This window comes from Amblyraja radiata, chromosome 30 (assembly GCF_010909765.2).
Source record: "Amblyraja radiata isolate CabotCenter1 chromosome 30, sAmbRad1.1.pri, whole genome shotgun sequence".
NCBI classification, from domain to species: Eukaryota; Metazoa; Chordata; class Chondrichthyes; order Rajiformes; family Rajidae; genus Amblyraja; species Amblyraja radiata.
In genome coordinates this window covers 23,751,327-23,767,794 of record NC_045985.1, presented here as the reverse complement: position 1 = coordinate 23,767,794, position 16,468 = coordinate 23,751,327, and the positions used below count along the sequence as shown (strand labels likewise).

The 16,468-nt window shown below is 50.3% G+C and overlaps 1 long non-coding RNA gene across 1 annotated transcript; it reads left to right on the top strand.

The window, feature by feature from the left end:
- Positions 1-218: 218 nt before the first annotated feature.
- On the top strand, positions 219-13,928 carry LOC116989999. Its single transcript, XR_004416381.1, has 3 exons — positions 219-228; positions 1,316-1,318; positions 13,613-13,928. It is a non-coding gene; the product is annotated as an uncharacterized LOC116989999 (long non-coding RNA).
- Positions 13,929-16,468: the final 2,540 nt, after the last annotated feature.

The window sequence follows — 16,468 nt, the reverse complement described above, 5'->3', positions numbered from 1 at the left end:
AAATTGACTTGGCTTCAACGAACATCTGCGGCAATGAATTCCACCCTCTGGGTATAGAAGTTCCTCCTCATCTCGCACTTTTATTCTGAGGCTGTGCCCTCTGTTCCTAGACTCTCCCGGTAGTGGAAACATCCTCTCCATATTCACACTATCCAGGCATTTTGGTATGTTTCCATGATGTTACCCTCATCCTTGTACACTCGAGTACACGCCCATTAGATGGGACATGTTGGCCAGTATTTTAATGTTCATAAGTGCTAGGAGCAGAATTAGGCTTTTCGGCCCATCGCCATACAATCAATGCTGATCTATTCTCCTGCCTTCTTCCCATAACCTCTGACACCCGTACTAGCCAAGCATCTATCTATCTCTGCCTTAAAAATATCCATTGACGGTTTCATCAGCCCTCTGAGGCAATGAATTCCACAGATTCACCACCCACCGACTAAAGAAATTCCTCCTCATCTTCGCAAAGGAAATGTCTTTAATTCTGAGGCTCTGACCTCTGGTCCGAGACTCTCCCACTAGTGGAAACATCCTCTCTACATCCACGCTCTCCAGGCCTTTGACTATTCGGTAAGTTTGTGTATCTCCGTAAACCGGTATCTGCAGTTCATTGTTGCAGACTTCCCCCAGCCGTTTGTTTATATTTTGTTCCAACATCCACTGTCTGTTTTTCACTGCAATTTCTGAACTCTGTGGCTTTATGTTAGCTCAAACCACTGTGCAGTATCAGCTAGTTTCCTTTCTTATACTGTATTTAGTTTGTTTTCAGTTTAGAGATACAGTACGGAAACATGCCATACGGCCTACCGAGTCCGCACCGACCAGCAATCCCCGCACATTAACAATACCCTACACACACTAGGGACAATTTACATTTATGCCAAGCCAACTAACCTCCAAACCTGGACGTCTTTGGAGTGTGGGAGGAGACTGAAGATCTCAGAGAAAACGCATGCGGTCACGGAGAAAACGTACACATTCCGTACAGACGGCACCTGTAGTCAGGATTCAATCCAGGTCTCTGGCGCTGTGAGGCTGCAACTCTACCACTGCGCCAATGTGCTCCAAAAAAACTGATGAAGAAAGAAATTTAGGTCTCAATATGCATTGTATTGTTTCTCTTCAGCATGTTAAGTGGATGGCAAACTATTTATTAGAAGTTTAAATGTTCATTTTGCTGAAAGATTTTCACTCTAAGTATTGGAGCAAGGTCCTTCTGTAGTTGTACAGGGCCCTGGTGAGACCACAACTAGAGTATTGTGTGCAGGGTTCATCTCCTAATTTGATGAAGGACATTCTTGCAATTGAGGGAGTGCAGCGTAGGTTCTCCAGATTAATTCCCGGGATGATAAGGGCCACTTTTCAACATCGTTTTTTAAGGGGTAAGAGCGTTGTAAAAACAAGCCTGAAGGCTTTGCGTCTCAATGCAAGGGGCATTCGTAACAAGGTGAATGAGTTGAATGTGCAGATTGCTATTAATGCTAAATAGACTATGATATAGTTGGGATCACGGAGACATGGCTCCAGGGTGACCAAGGCTGGGAGCTGAACATCCAGGGATATTCAATATTCAGGAGGGATAGACACCTAACAGTAGTAGTGAAGTTGGGGATGGCATCAAACAGGAAATTAGAAATGCGTGCAACAAAGGTAAAACAGTTATAATGGGTGACTTCAATCTACATATAGATTGGGTGAATCAAATTGGCAGGGGTGCTGAGGAAGAGGATTTCTTGGAATGTATGCGGGATAGTTTTCTAAACCAACATGTAGAGGAACCAACGAGAGAGCAGGCTATTCTAGACTGGGTATTGAGTAATGAGGAAGGGTTAGTTAGCAGTCTTGTTGTGCGTGACCCCTTGGGCAAGAGTGACCATAATATGTTCAAGAAGGAACTGCAGATGCTGGAAGATTGAAGGTACACAAAAATGCTGGAGAAACTCAGCGGGTGCAGCAGCATCTATGGAGCGAAGGAAATGGGTGACGTTTCGGGCCGAAACCCTTCTTCAGACTGATGTGACCTTGGGACCATAATATGGTTGAGTTCTTCATTAGGATGGAGAGTGACATTGTTAATTCAGAAACAATGGTTTGAACTTAAAGAAAGGCAACTTTGAGTGCATGTGACGTGAATTGGCCAAGATTGACTGGCAATTAATTCTTAAAGGGTTGACGGTGGATATGCAATGGAAGGCATTTATAGACTGCATGGATGAACTACAACAATTGTTCATCCCAGTTTGGCAAAAGATTAAATCAGGGAAAAATAGTGCATCCGTGGATAACAAGGGAAATCAGTGATAGTATCAAAGCAAAAGATGAAGCGTACAAATTAGCCAGAAAAAAGCAGCCTACCAGAGGACTGGGAGAAATTCAGAGACCAGCAGAGGAGGACAAAGGGCTTAATTAGGAAAGGGAAAATAGATTATGAAAGAAACTGGCAGGGAACATAAAAACTGACTGCAAACATTTTTATAGATATGTGATGAGAAAGAGATTAGTTAAAACAAATGTAGGTCCCTTGCAGTCAGAAACAGGTGAATTGATCATGGGGAACAAGGACAAGGCGGACCAATTGAATAACTACTTTGGTTCTGTCTTCATAAGGAAGGCATAAATAATCTGCCGGAAATAGCAGGGGACTGCGTGTCAAAGGAGATGGAGGAAGTGGTGTTAGGTAAATTGAATGGATTAAAGGCCGATAAATCCCCAGGGCCAGATAGGCTGCATCCCAGAGTACTTAAGGAAGTAGCTCCAGAAATAGTGGATGCATTAGCGATAATTTTTCAAAACTCTTTACATTCTGGAGTAGTTCCTGAGGATTGGAGGGTAGCTAATGTAACCCCACTTTTTAAAAAGGGAGGGAGAGAGAAGACGGGGAATTACAGACCAGTTAGTCTAACATCGGTAGTGGGGAAACTGCTAGAGTCAGTTATTAAAGATGGGTTAGCCGCACATTTGGAAAATGGTCAAATCATTGGACAAAGTCAGCATGGATTTACGAAAGGTAAATCATGGCTGACGAATCTTATAGAATTTTTCAAGGATGTAACTAGTAGAGTGAATAGGGGAGAACTAGTGGATGTGTTATATCTGGACTTTCAGAAGGCTTTCTACAAGGTCCCACATAAGAGATTAGTATACAAACTTAAAGCACACGGCATTGGGGGTTCAGTATTGATGTGGATAGAGAACTGGCTGGCAGACAGGAAGCAAAGAGTAGGAGTAAACGGGTCCTTTTCAGAATGGCTGGCAGTGACTAGTGGGGTACCGCAAGGCTCAGTGCGGGGAACCCAGCTATTTACAATATATATTAATGATTTGGACAAGGGAATTGAATGCAACATCTCCAGGTTTGCAGATGACACTAAGCTGGGGGGCAGTGTTAGATGTGAGGAGGATGCTAGGAGGCTGCAAGGTGACTTGGATAGGCTGGGCGAGTGGGCAAATGCATGGCAGATGCAGTATAATGTGGATAAATGTGAGGTTATCCACTTTGGTGGCAAAAATAGGAAAGCAGACTATTATCTAAATGGTGGCCGATTAGGAAAAGGGGAGATGCAACGTGACCTGGGTGTCATGGTACACCAGTCATTGAAAGTAGGCATGCACGTGCAGCAGGCGGTGAAGAAAGCGAATGGTATGTTAGCATTCATAGCAAAAGGATTTGAGTATAGGAGCAGGGAGGATCTACTGCAGCTGTACAGGGTCTTGGTGAGACCACACCTGGAGTATTGCGTTCAGTTTTGGTCTCCAAATCTGAGGAAGGACATTATTGCCATAGAGGGAGTGCACAGAAGGTTCTCCAGGACTGATTCTTGGGATGTCAGGACATATGAAGAAAGACTGGATAAACTCGGCTTGTACTCGCTAGAATTTAGGAGATTGAGGGGAATCTCTGGAACTCTCTGCCACAGAAGGTAGTTGTGGCCAGTTAATTCGCTATATTTAAGAGGGAGTTAGATGTGGCGCTTGTGGCTTAAGGGATCAGGGAGTATGGAGAGAAGGCAGGTACGGGATACTGAGTTGGATGATCAGCCATGATCATATTGAATGGCGGTGCAGGCTCGAAGGGCCAAATGGCCTACTCCTGCACCTATTTTCTTTGTTTCTATGACGAGACTCACATATTTTGAAAGAATGGGTCAACCGGGCTTATATTCACTGGAATTTAGAAGGATGAGACGGGATCTTACAGAAACATGTACAATTCTTAAGCGATTGGACAGGCTAAATGCAGGAAACATGTTGCCTATGTTCCCAATGTTGGGGAGTCCAGAACTAGGGGTCAGTTTAAGAATAAGTGATCGGCCATTTAGGTCTGAGATGAGGAAAAACATTTTTCACCCAAACAGTTATGAATCTGTGGAATTCTCTGCCACAGAAGGCAGTGGAGGCCAATTCACTGTATGATTTCAATTGAGACAGTTAGATTTATCTCTTAGGGCTAACAGAATCAAGGGATATGGTGAGAAAGCAGGAATCGGGTACTGATTTTGGATGATCAAACATTGATGGTGAATAATATTGAATGGCGGTGCTGGCTTGAAGGGCCGAATGGCCAACTCCAGCACCTATATTCTATGTTTCTGTTTCTCTACTGCGGACAGTGGTGCAGCGTTAGAGTTGCTGCCTAACAGCGCTTACAGAGTCGGAGACCCGGGTTCGATCCCGACTACAGGGGCTGTCTGTATGGAATTTGTAAGATCTCCGCGTAACCGCTTGGGTTTTCTCCGAGATCTTTGGTTTCCACTCAAACTCCAAAGATGTACAGTTTATAGCAGGTTAATTGGCTTGGTGTAAATGTAAATTGTCCCTACCGTGTACAGGATAACGTTAATGTGCAGGGATCGCTGGTCGGTGTGGGCTCGTTGGGCCGAAGGGCTTGTTTCTCTGCTGTATCTCGAAATTAAAACTAAACTATAAAGCAATAATCATTTTGGACTATTTTGTTTGATTGTTTTACTGTAGTGCATAAAAACAGAGTAGTGATAAGCATTTTGGACTTTGGACAGTTAATAACCATCACACCCATCACCTCTCACCAAGTGACAATGTCCAGAACAGTGAATCTAATCTGAAACGCACTATGAGAAGTCCTATTAGTTCATAAGGCATAGGAGCAGAACATGGCCATGTGGTCCATCGAGTCTGCTCCGCCATTCAAACATGGCTGATCTATTTTCCCACACACAACCCTGCCTTCTCCTGCCTTATCCCCATAACCTTTGATGCAATAACTAATTAAGAAACTATCAATCTCTATTGTAACAATACCAAATTGACTTGGCTTCAACGATCATCTGCGGCAATGAATTCCACCCTCTGGGTATAGAAGTTCCTCCTCATCTCATCCTCTTATTCTGAGGCTGTGCCCTCTGTTCCTAGACTCTCCCGCTAGTGGAAACATCCTCTCCCTATTCACACTATCCAGGCCTTTCGGTATGTTTCCATGAGGTGCCCCTTCATCCTTGTACACTTGAGTACAAGCCCATTAGATGGGACATGTTGGCTGGTGGGAGCAACTTGGGCCGAAGGGCCTGTTTCCATGCTCTGTGACTCAATGGCTCCAGTGATGCTGCCCGACCTGCAATGTGCACAGTATTTTAATGTTCATAAGTGCTAGGAGCAGAATTAGGCCATTCGGCCCATCGCCATTCAATCAATGCTGATCTACCTCCCTCCTAACTATATTCTCCTGCCTTTTTCCCAAAACCTCTGACACCGTACTAACCGAGAATCTATCTATCTCTTCCTTAAAAATATCCATTGACGGTTTCCACAGCCCTCTGAGGCAATGAATTCCACAGGTTCACCACCCACCGACTAAAGAAATTCCCCCTCATCTTCGCAAAGGAAATTTCTTTAATTCTGAGGCTGTGACGTCTGGTCCTAGACTCTCCCGCTAGTGGAAACATCCTCTCTACATCCACGCTCTCCAGGCCTTTGACTATTCGATAAGTTTGTGTCTCTCTGTAAACCGGTATCTGCAGTTCATTGTTGCAGACTTCCCCCAGACGTTTGTTTATATTTTGTTCCAACATCCACTGTCTGTTTTTCACTGCAATTTCTGAACTCTGTGGCTTTATGTTAGTTCAAACCACTGTGCAGTATCAGCTAGTTTCCTTTCTTATATTTAGTTTCTTCTCAGTTTAGAGATACAGTGCGGAAATATGCCCTACAGCCAATCCCCGCACATTAACAATACCCTACACACACTAGGGACAATTTACATTTATGCCAAGCCAACTAACCTCCAAACCTGAACATCTTTGGAGTGTGGGAGGAGACTGAAGATCTCAGAGAAAACCCATGTGGTCACGGGGAGAACGTACAAATTCCGTACAGACAGCACTTGTAGTCAGGATTGAACCCAGATCTCTGGCGCTGTGAGGCAGCAACTCTACCGCTGCGCCATCATGCTCCAAAAAAACTGATGAAGAAAGAAACTTGAGTCTCGAACGATTACTGTGGGCGTGGAGGGTGACTGAACCCACACAACTGTGCGGCACGGTGGCGCAGTGGTAGAGTCCCTGCCTCACTGCACCAGAGACCCAGGTTCGATCCTGACTGTGGGTGCTGTCTGTAGAGAGTATCAATGTTCTCCCCGTGACCTGCGTAGGTTTTCTTCAGTTCCTCAAGTTACCCCCGATACGACAGGCGTACTGATTTGTAGACAGATTGGCTTTGTCTAATTGTAAATTGTCCATTGTGTGTGTAGGATATTGTTCGCAAATAGGATGATCGCTGGTCAGCGAGGACTCAGTGGGTCGAAGGGCCCGTTTCCGCACTGTATCTCTAAATTAAAACTAAACTAAAAAGCAATAAACATTTTGGACTTTTTTGTTTGAGTGTTTTACTGCTCTGCTTAAACCAGACTAGTGATAAGCATTTTGGACTTTGGACAGTTAATAACCGTCACACCCATCACCTCTCACTAAGTGACAATGTCCAGAACAGTAAATCTAAACTGAAACTCATTTTGGGAAGTCTTATAAGTTCATAAGACATAGGAGCAGAACATGTGGCCCATGTCTTAACAAGAAACCAAGAAACCAAGAGTCCGCTCTGCCATTCAAACACGGCTGATCTATTTTTCCCCTCACAACGCTATTCTCCTGCCTTCTCTCCATAACCTTTCATGCAATAACTAATTAAAAAACTATCAATCTCTGATGCAAAAACACACAACCATTGACTTGGCCTCCACCGCCGTCTGTGGCAAAGAATTCCACCCTCTGGTTATACAAGTTCCTCCTCATCTCCATTACGCAGGAACGCCCTTTTATTCTGAGGCTGTGCAATCTGGTCCTAGACTCTGCCGCTAGTGGAAGCATTCTCCTCACATTAATTCCATCCAGGCCATCCGGTATGTTTCCATGAGGTACTCCCTCATTCTTCTACACTCGGGTACTGGCCCAGTAGATGGGACATGTTGGCTGGTGGGAGCAACTTGGGCCGAAGGGCCTATTTCCATGCTCTATGACAATGGCTCCGCTGAAGCTGTCCGACCTGCTAAGTTCCCAGTATTTTAACGTTCACTGGATCAAGTGCAGACCCGTTGGGTCTGTTCCCCCAACCCACGGTTGCGAGGGGAGGGGGCGGCCTGAGGCGTCACATACACACCAGCCAATCTCTCACAGACCCACACACACTAACCACCCCACACACACATACTAACCACCCCTATTGATATTATATTATTATTATTAATTAACTCCTTTTACCTCATGCCCTGCCCTATCCACTCTCACATAGCCCCCAATTCGCAGTCACGGAGGGGGAGGGGGAGGCACAGAGAAGAAGACACGGAGGCACAGAGAGGGAGACACGGAGGCACAGAGAGAAAGATATGGAGGCACAGAGAGAGACATGGAGGCACAGAGAGAGACATGGAGGCACAGAGAGAGAGATACGGAGGCAGAGAGAGAGATATGGAGGCACAGAGAGAGACATGGAGGCACAGAGAGAGAGACACGGAGGCAGAGAGAGAGACACGGAGGCACAGAGAGAGACATGGAGGCACAGAGAGAGAGACACGGAGGCACAGAGAGAGACATGGAGGCACAGAGAGAGGGAGACACGGAGGCACAGAGAGAGAGACACGGAGGCACAGAGAGAGACATGGAGGCACAGAGAGAGAGACACGGAGGCACAGAGAGAGAGACATGGAGGCACAGAGAGAGAGACATGGAGGCACAGAGGGAGAGACATGGAGGCACAGAGAGAGACACGGAGGGGGGGGGAAGAAGGGGGGAAGAAGGGGGGGGGAAGAAGGGAGGGTGGAGAGGGGTACGGCCGCCCAGCAACCGTCGGCCTCAGAGTGAGCCTCAGCTCTATGGCCTCGCATCCTCGGCGCTTCAGACCCCGAGTACGGGGAGGAGGGGGGGGGGGGGAGGGCAGAGTGGGGGTGAATGGGGGGAAGAGGATGGGGAGAGGAATGAGAGGATGTAGGAGGGAGGTGAAGTGCAGGGGGGGGTTGTAGCGAGCGAGCAGGCGCGCGTGCGTTGGGGTTCAGCAGCGTGAGCTGTGGCGCGACCGTACTTGGAGGCATACTGGAGGCAGGTGGGCCTGGATTGGTCGGCATGTGGGCATTGTGACGTCGCAGCTGGTAAGAGCGGTTTAGATCTTAAAAATTGAGTGTTGTTTGAGATTTGTGATCAATTTTACTCATAATCGGTGGAAATAATTGACCAAGGAGCAGATGTGCGTATGTAAAAGTAAAATTGCTAGTGAAATGGTAAAAATGGCGGCGTTTTTGCGTCTGGTTTGCGCGGAGTAACGAATCAAATGCAAAATGCCGTACACCCACATACCCACAGTGTTTTAAAAGTATATAGGTAGATAAGTGCTAAGAGCAGAATTAGGCCTTTCAATCGCCATTCAATCATGGCTGACCTATCTCCTTCATCAACCTATTCTCCTGCCTTCTCCCTATAACCCCTGACACCAGTAGTAACCAATAAAATCTGCATAAAAATATCCATTGACGACCTCCAAAGCCCTCTGAGGCAATGAATTCCACAGATTCACCATCGTCTGACTAAAGAAATTCCTCTTCATCTTCGTAAAGGAACGTTCTTTAATTCTGAGGCTGTGGCCTCTGGTCCTAGACTCTCCCACTAGTGGAAACATCCTCTCTACATCCACGCTCTCCAGGCCTTTGACTATTCAATAAGTTTATGTCTATCCGTAAGCCGGTATCTGCAGTTCCTTCTACTGCCTCCAGGACTTCCCGGGTAACGGATATTTTGATGTTACATTCAAGTATCCGGCGGGATGGCACAAGTTGATAGAAGACCTCCGGGAGAAGGGGAATGAAGCTCCACTGTCGTTGCTGAAAGTGCAGCCGCTCTTCACCCTCCCCAACCAGAAGGAGAACACCACCCGACCCGTGGAGCTGGAGAACACCGCGGAGCTGGAGACCGCCACCCGACCCGCTGGGCTGGAGAACGCCAGGTAAGCCCCGGGGCTGGAGACCATCAGCAGAGCCGCGGGGCTGAAGAACGCCTGCGGAGTCACGGAGACGCAGACGCGGAGCAACGAAGCGGCAGAACACCAGCGCGCACCAAGCCAGCTCGGCCGACCAGAAGCACCAACAGACGGCGACGCGTACGAAAACACCGCCGGGGACGCAGAGGTGGGTTAAAGGCCAGGTTAGAGCTAGCCCCACACAGGGTAGCGATTCCTAGCCTTTTTCTCGCCAACGTGCGCTCACTGGCAAACAAAATGGACGAACTCCGGCTAAGGATCACCTCCCACAGCTGGATCAAGGACTGCAACATCCTGATCTTCACGGAAACTTGGCTCAACACTGACGTTCCTGACAGCGCCATCCAGCTATCGGGGCGTCATTTACTCCGAGCGGACAGGACATCAGACTCCGGTAAGACCAGAGGTGGGGGTCTGTGCATTTATGTAAATAAAGCATGGTGCACGGACTCCACCATCATCGAGAGTCACTGCTCAGCTAACCTTGAGTTCCTCTTGGTTAGATGCAGACCGTTCTATCTGCCCAGAGAGTTCACCTCCACTGTTGTGACTGCAGCCTATATCCCTCCTGATGCTAATGCCAAGCTTGCAATGAAAGAGCTGCATACTGCCATTAGCAATCAACAGACGCACAACCCCGAGGCAGCCTTCATTGTTGCGGGTGACTTCAATCACTCTAACCTGAAGACTGTACTCCCCAAATTCCACCAACATGTCTCCTTCCCCACTAGAGTAGACAAGACACTGGACAAAGTCTACACCAACATGGCTGAAGCTTACAAAGCCATCCCCCTCCCCCACCTTGGTCAGTCTGATCACGTCTCATTGTTCCTGCTCCCTAAGTACTCCCCACTCATCAGACGGGTTAAACCAACTGTGAGGACAGTTAAAGTCTGGTCAGAGGAAGCGGACTTCACACTTCAGCAGTGTTTTGGAAACACTGACTGGAAGGCGTTTGCAGCCCAGGCCACCCTTGACTCCCACACGGACATTGATTCCTACACATCCTCTGTTCTGGACTTTATAAACTCCACCATCAATAGTGTCACCTCCCTCAAACAGGTGACCATATTCCCGAATCAGAAGCCATGGATGAACAGCGAGGTCAGGCTACTGCTGAAAGCACGGGACACTGCTTTCAGGTCAGGCGATGCTCGAGCCTACAGTTCAGCCAGGGCTAACCTGAAGAGGGGCATCAAGAAGGCCAAGCACTGCCATAAGCTCAGGATTGAGGAGCACTTCAACAACAACTCCGACCCCCGACGCATGTGGCAAGGCATCCAGGCCATCACGGACTACAGACCCTCCAACACCACCCCCACATCCAGCGACGCCTCCTTCCTTGAGGAGCTTAACCACTTCTATGGCCGCTTCGACAGGGACAATCTAGAGACAGCCATCAAGGCTGTGCTACCTGCCGATCACCAACCCCTCACACTCACCCCCTACGACGTATTCGTGGCACTGAGTAGGACTAATGCACGTAAAGCTGCTGGCCCTGACGGCATCCCCGGGCGCGTGCTCAGGGCCTGTGCTGCGCAGCTGACAGACGTCTGGACTGACATCTTCAACCTGTCACTTGCCCAAGCAGTTGTCCCCACGTGCCTTAAATCCACCTCCATCGTGCCAGTGCCAAAACACTCCACTGCGGCAAGCCTCAACGACTTCCGCCCAGTTGCACTTACCCCCATCATCACCAAGTGCTTCGAGAGGCTGGTCCTGGCACACCTCAAAAGCTGCCTACCCCCCACACTGGATCCCTATCAGTTTGCCTACCGCAAGAACAGGAGTACGGAGGATGCCATCTCAACGGCACTTCACTCCGCCCTCTCCCACCTCGACAACAGAGACACTTACGTAAGAATGCTGTTCATCGATTACAGCTCAGCATTCAACACCATTATACCATCAAAACTGATCACCAAACTCGGTAACCTGGGCATCGACCCCTCCCTCTGCAACTGGATACTGGACTTTCTAACCAACAGACCCCAGTCTGTTAGGTTAGACAAGCACACCTCTTCAACCCTCACCCTGAACACCGGCGTTCCACAGGGCTGTGTGCTGAGCCCCCTCCTCTACTCCCTCTTCACCTATGACTGCACACCTGTACATGGTACTAACACCATCATCAAGTATGCAGATGATACAACGGTGATTGGCCTCATCAGCAACAACGATGAGTCGGCCTACAGGGAGGAGGTCCAGCACTTAGCAGCATGGTGCGCTGACAACAACCTGGCCCTTAACTCCAAGAAGACCAAGGAGCTCATTGTAGACTTCAGGAAGTCCAGGGGCGGCACGCACACCCCCATCCACATTAACGGGACGGAGGTGGAACGTGTTTCTAGCTTCAGGTTCCTGGGAGTCAACATCTCCGATGACCTCTCTTGGACCCACAATACCTCAACTCTGATCAAGAAGGCTCACCAGCGTCTCTTCTTCCTGAGGAGACTGAAGAAGGTCCATCTGTCTCCTCAGATCCTGGTGAACTTCTACCGCTGCACCATCGAGAGCATCCTTACCAACTGCATCACAGTATGGTATGGCAACTGCTCTGTCTCCGACCGGAAGGCATTGCAGAGGGTGGTGAAAATTGCCCAACGCATCACCGGTTCCTCGCTCCCTTCCATTGAGTCTGTCCAAAGCAAGCGTTATCTGCGGAGGGCGCTCAGCATCGCCAAGGACTGCTCTCACCCCAACCATGGACTGTTTACCCTCCTACCATCCGGGAGGCGCTACAGGTCTCTCCGTTGCCGAACCAGCAGGTCCAGGAACAGCTTCTTCCCGGCGGCTGTCACTCTACTCAACAACGTACCTCGGTGACTGCCAATCACCCCCCCACCCCCCGGACACTTATTATCACTTATTATTATTTATTTAAATCATTTGCTATGTCGCTCTTCCAGGGAGATGCTAAATGCATTTCGTTGTCTCTGTACTGTACACTGACAATGACAATTAAAATTGAATCTGAATCTGAAGGAAAGTATAATCATGGTACACATGTTCAATCCACATGTGCCCGTAGTGGATGTCCTCACCTTCCTTGCTCTCTACGTCGAAGGAGCAGGGAACTGCGTGGACGTGAAGGACCTGCATTGGATTTGGACAAGCAAGCAGCAAGTCAAGGTAAAGCTGAGGGTGGACAAGGACGGAGCATTCCTCCACCCTCCCTCGGTGTTCGCGATTGGAGGAAACCGAGGATACATGAGTTACGTGGGGCAACCCAGACTGTGCAGGAAATGTAACAAGCCTGGGCATGTGATGGCCCAATGCTCTGCAGTGGACTGCAAAAACTACAAGACGGAGGGACATGAGACAAAGGACTGTCAGGCCAGCAAGAACTGCATCTGTGTGAGGAGGCAGGCCACTTTTACAGGGTCTGCCCTAAACGAGCCTGCACCTATGCACAGGCGACAAGAGGGGCTGCTGCTGCCAGCACCACCAGGGTGGGCGAGACACCCCCCACCACTGCCAAGAACCCAGCAGAGAGGGGGAACAGGGATGAGGACAGCCCAACCACCTCGAGCCCCCAAGTGCCAGGAGCCCCCAGCACCCTGCCCAGGAGGGAGAGTCGAAGGAGGAGGGGGAACAGCAGGAGAAATGGACGATGGTGACGTATGGAAAACACCAGAGAGTTCAGCACAAAGAGCAGAGGCCAGAAGGTGTTGGCAAGTCTAAAATTAACCCCAAAAAAAGATCTCTCTCCCTGACAGAAGGCAGCAACCTCTCCTCGTCGGAGGATGAGGCGACCGGGAAGTCCCGACGACAGAGGCACAGGAAGAAAACCGGGGAGCAAACGAGAAGGGCCACGCCGATTGTCCCCCAGCCCCAGGAGACCGAGAGCAGAGCAGTGTCGAGGGGCTCCAGCCCCAGGACATCGGGAGCAGAGCAGCGGCCGATGGGCCCCAGCTCCGAGTTTCCGGGAGCAGTTAATCTGTCACCGTACCCCAGCTACAGGAGACGGGGAAGCAGCGCACCCAGAAGGGGGTGGAACGAACACCCACCCCCCAACGACACCTTGGGTTACGCCACAGGAAACCCACCGCATTAAGGATGCCGGCACCGAGTACCTGAGCCCACCGAAGCGGTGGGCATGAGATGACACGAGAATGGTCAGTGACTCTAAAGACAATGGAGCTGAAACTGGCATCTTTAAACGTGCGCAGTGTGAAGAGCACTGCACGATGTGTTAATGCCTTACAGTACCTGGCCAAGGTCAAGGCAGATGTGACTTTTCACCAGGAGTGCGAGTTGCCACAACTCCGCTGCTATCGGAGGTGGTCGCGATGGTGGCCTCACGGACTGTCGGTGTGGTCGAGGGCAATGACTGTCGTGCTTCCGGCCTGCGGATCTTGCTGCGGGGAGGGAACTTTGCCATCACTGAGGTCAGGGAGGTGGTTGGGGGTCGTCTCCTCGTGGTGGATGTAATGTACCGTGGTTCTCCGCACCGGCTGATTAATGTGTATGCCTCACCCCTGCAGAGCGAGTGGCTGGCCGTTCTCCAGCAGCTCCCAGTGCTACTGGCCACGTCCCGGCAGCTCGTTCTGGCCGGTGACTTCACCTACATCATTGATGCGGCTGGCGATCCGGCAATGCCGACAACAGACTGAACAGCACGTCCAAGTTCCTGATGGAAATGGTAAAAGTCGCAAAGCAGCATGACACCTTCAGCGATCCTGCAGGCGGGTCCCAGCCGCGGTTCACCTGGTCGAGATCGGACGGTTCAGCCCGATCCCGGATAGACTTCGTCTTCACCACGAAAGCCGTCACGGTGAGACACACCGACCTCACGCCGCTGTTCTTCTCTGACCACTGCCTCCTTCAGGCTTCCTGTCACCTACAGGAGGACCGGAAGGCAGGAAGAGGGACATGGAAGTTAAATGTGAAGCTGTTGACCTTAGTGAACGTTGAGGAGCAAAAGAGGGACTATGCACGTTGGAGAACGGTGAAGCCCCTCTTTGACTCCCCGACACTCTGGTGAGGTGAAGGACCGGCAAGCTCGGCTCTTTACCTCTGAATCCTCAAAGATCATCTTCCGATCCAGAGTCCTCCATGTGGAGCAGGATGAGCAGGTCTTGGGGGACAGCAAGCGGGAGAGTTTGGACCAACCACTGACCCTAGAGGAGCTGACTGGCTCCGTCCGCTCCTTTGACTCGAGTAAAACTCCCAGAAGCGATGGCTTACCGGCCGAGTTGTATTCGGCTCTGTAGGACTGGGTGGGCCCGGACCTACTGGAAGTGTACAACGACATGCTTCTAGCCGGCAGCATGTCAGACTCCATGAGGAAGGGCAGCATCACCCTAATCTACAAGCAGAAAGGGAAGATGAAAGATATAAGTAATTGGCGACCCATCACATTGTCGAATGTAGTTACAAGATCCTGTCTAAGGCCATCGCCACCCGGATCAATTCTGGTCTGGGACGGTACCTGTGCTGTACCCGGCAGGAAAATCTCAGACAGCCTAGCGCTGCTGAGAGATACCATCGCCTACGTGCAGGACAGACAGGTGGATGCCTGCCTAGTCAGCTTGGACCAGGAGAAGGCCTTCGACAGGATATCACACACGTACATGAGGGACATGCTCTCCAAATGGGTTTTGGGGAGGGAATCCGAAATTGGATCAAACTGCTCTACACCAATATCCGTAGTGCAGTCCAAATCAATGGGTCGGAATCAGACAGTTTCCCCGTGAGGTCTGGAGTCAGGCAGGGTTGCCCTCTCTCCTGTCTTGTTTGTCTGCTGTATTGAACCTTTTGCCGAGTCCATCAGGAAGGACGCGAGCATAAGAGGAGTGACATTGCCAGGCAGTGGGGACATTCAGGTCAAAACCTCCCTGTACATGGCCGATGTCGCCGTCTTCTGCTTGGATCCAAGGTCGGTCCGCAGATTGATCAGCATCTGCGACCAGTTTGAGTCGGCCACGGGAGCCAGGGTGAACCGCAGGAAGAGCGAGGCCATGCTCTTTGGCAACTGGCCCGACCGATCTTCCGTCCCCTTCACCATCAAGCCTGACTTCTTGAAGGTGCTGGGGATCTGGCTCGTGGGGGCTGAGGCGAGTAACAAGAATTGGCTGGAGCGGATAGTCAAGGTGGGGAAGAAGCTGGAGCTGTGGAGGCAACGCTCCCTCTCCATAATGGTGAAAAATGTGGTCATCAGGTGTGGGGTACTCTCGGGGCTGCTGTACTTGGCACAAGTGTGGCCTGTCCCTCCCTCCTATGCCACAGGGATCACCCGGGCCGTCTTCCAGTTCATCTGGGGGTCGAGGATGGACCGGGTGCGACGGACCACAATGTACAAGTCAGCAGACAACGGGGGTAAAAGCGTGCCCAACGTCGCCCTCACCCTGATGGCTACCTTTGTGTGTGGCTGCATCAGGCGGAGTGTAGAGCCAAGGCATGTGGGCACCAAGTGTCACTACCTGCTGAGGTTCTACCTGTCCCCGGTGTTGCGAAGGATGGGCCTGGCACAGATGCCACGCAATGTGCCAGTCAGCTGGACATTGCTGCCACATCTGTCGTCTGTGGAAATGTTCGTCCGGACCAACACCTTTGACCACAAGTCCATTGGGCAGTGATCAGCACGGAATGTCCTGCAGGCACTGCAGGGAAAGGACTCGATGGGTCCTGTGGCGTGGTTCCCAGAGCAGACTGCCCAGCTTGTCTGGCAAAATGCCTCATCGCCAGAACTCACCAACAAGCACCAAGACCTGGCTTGGCTGGCGGTGAGGGGGGCCCTCCCAGTCAGATCCTTCCTGCACCGTCGGAAACCTCACTACCAGCGCACGCTGCCCTCGGGACGGCTGCTATGGAGAGGAGACGTTTGCCCACCTCTTTGCAGAGTATGGATTTGCAAAGAGAGTCTGGAGAAATATGCATGGGTCCCTGGAACGCTTTATCCCGAACAGCTCTGTCACAGAGGACTCTGATTTACCGACTATTCCCAGGGACACATTCGGAGGCTGAC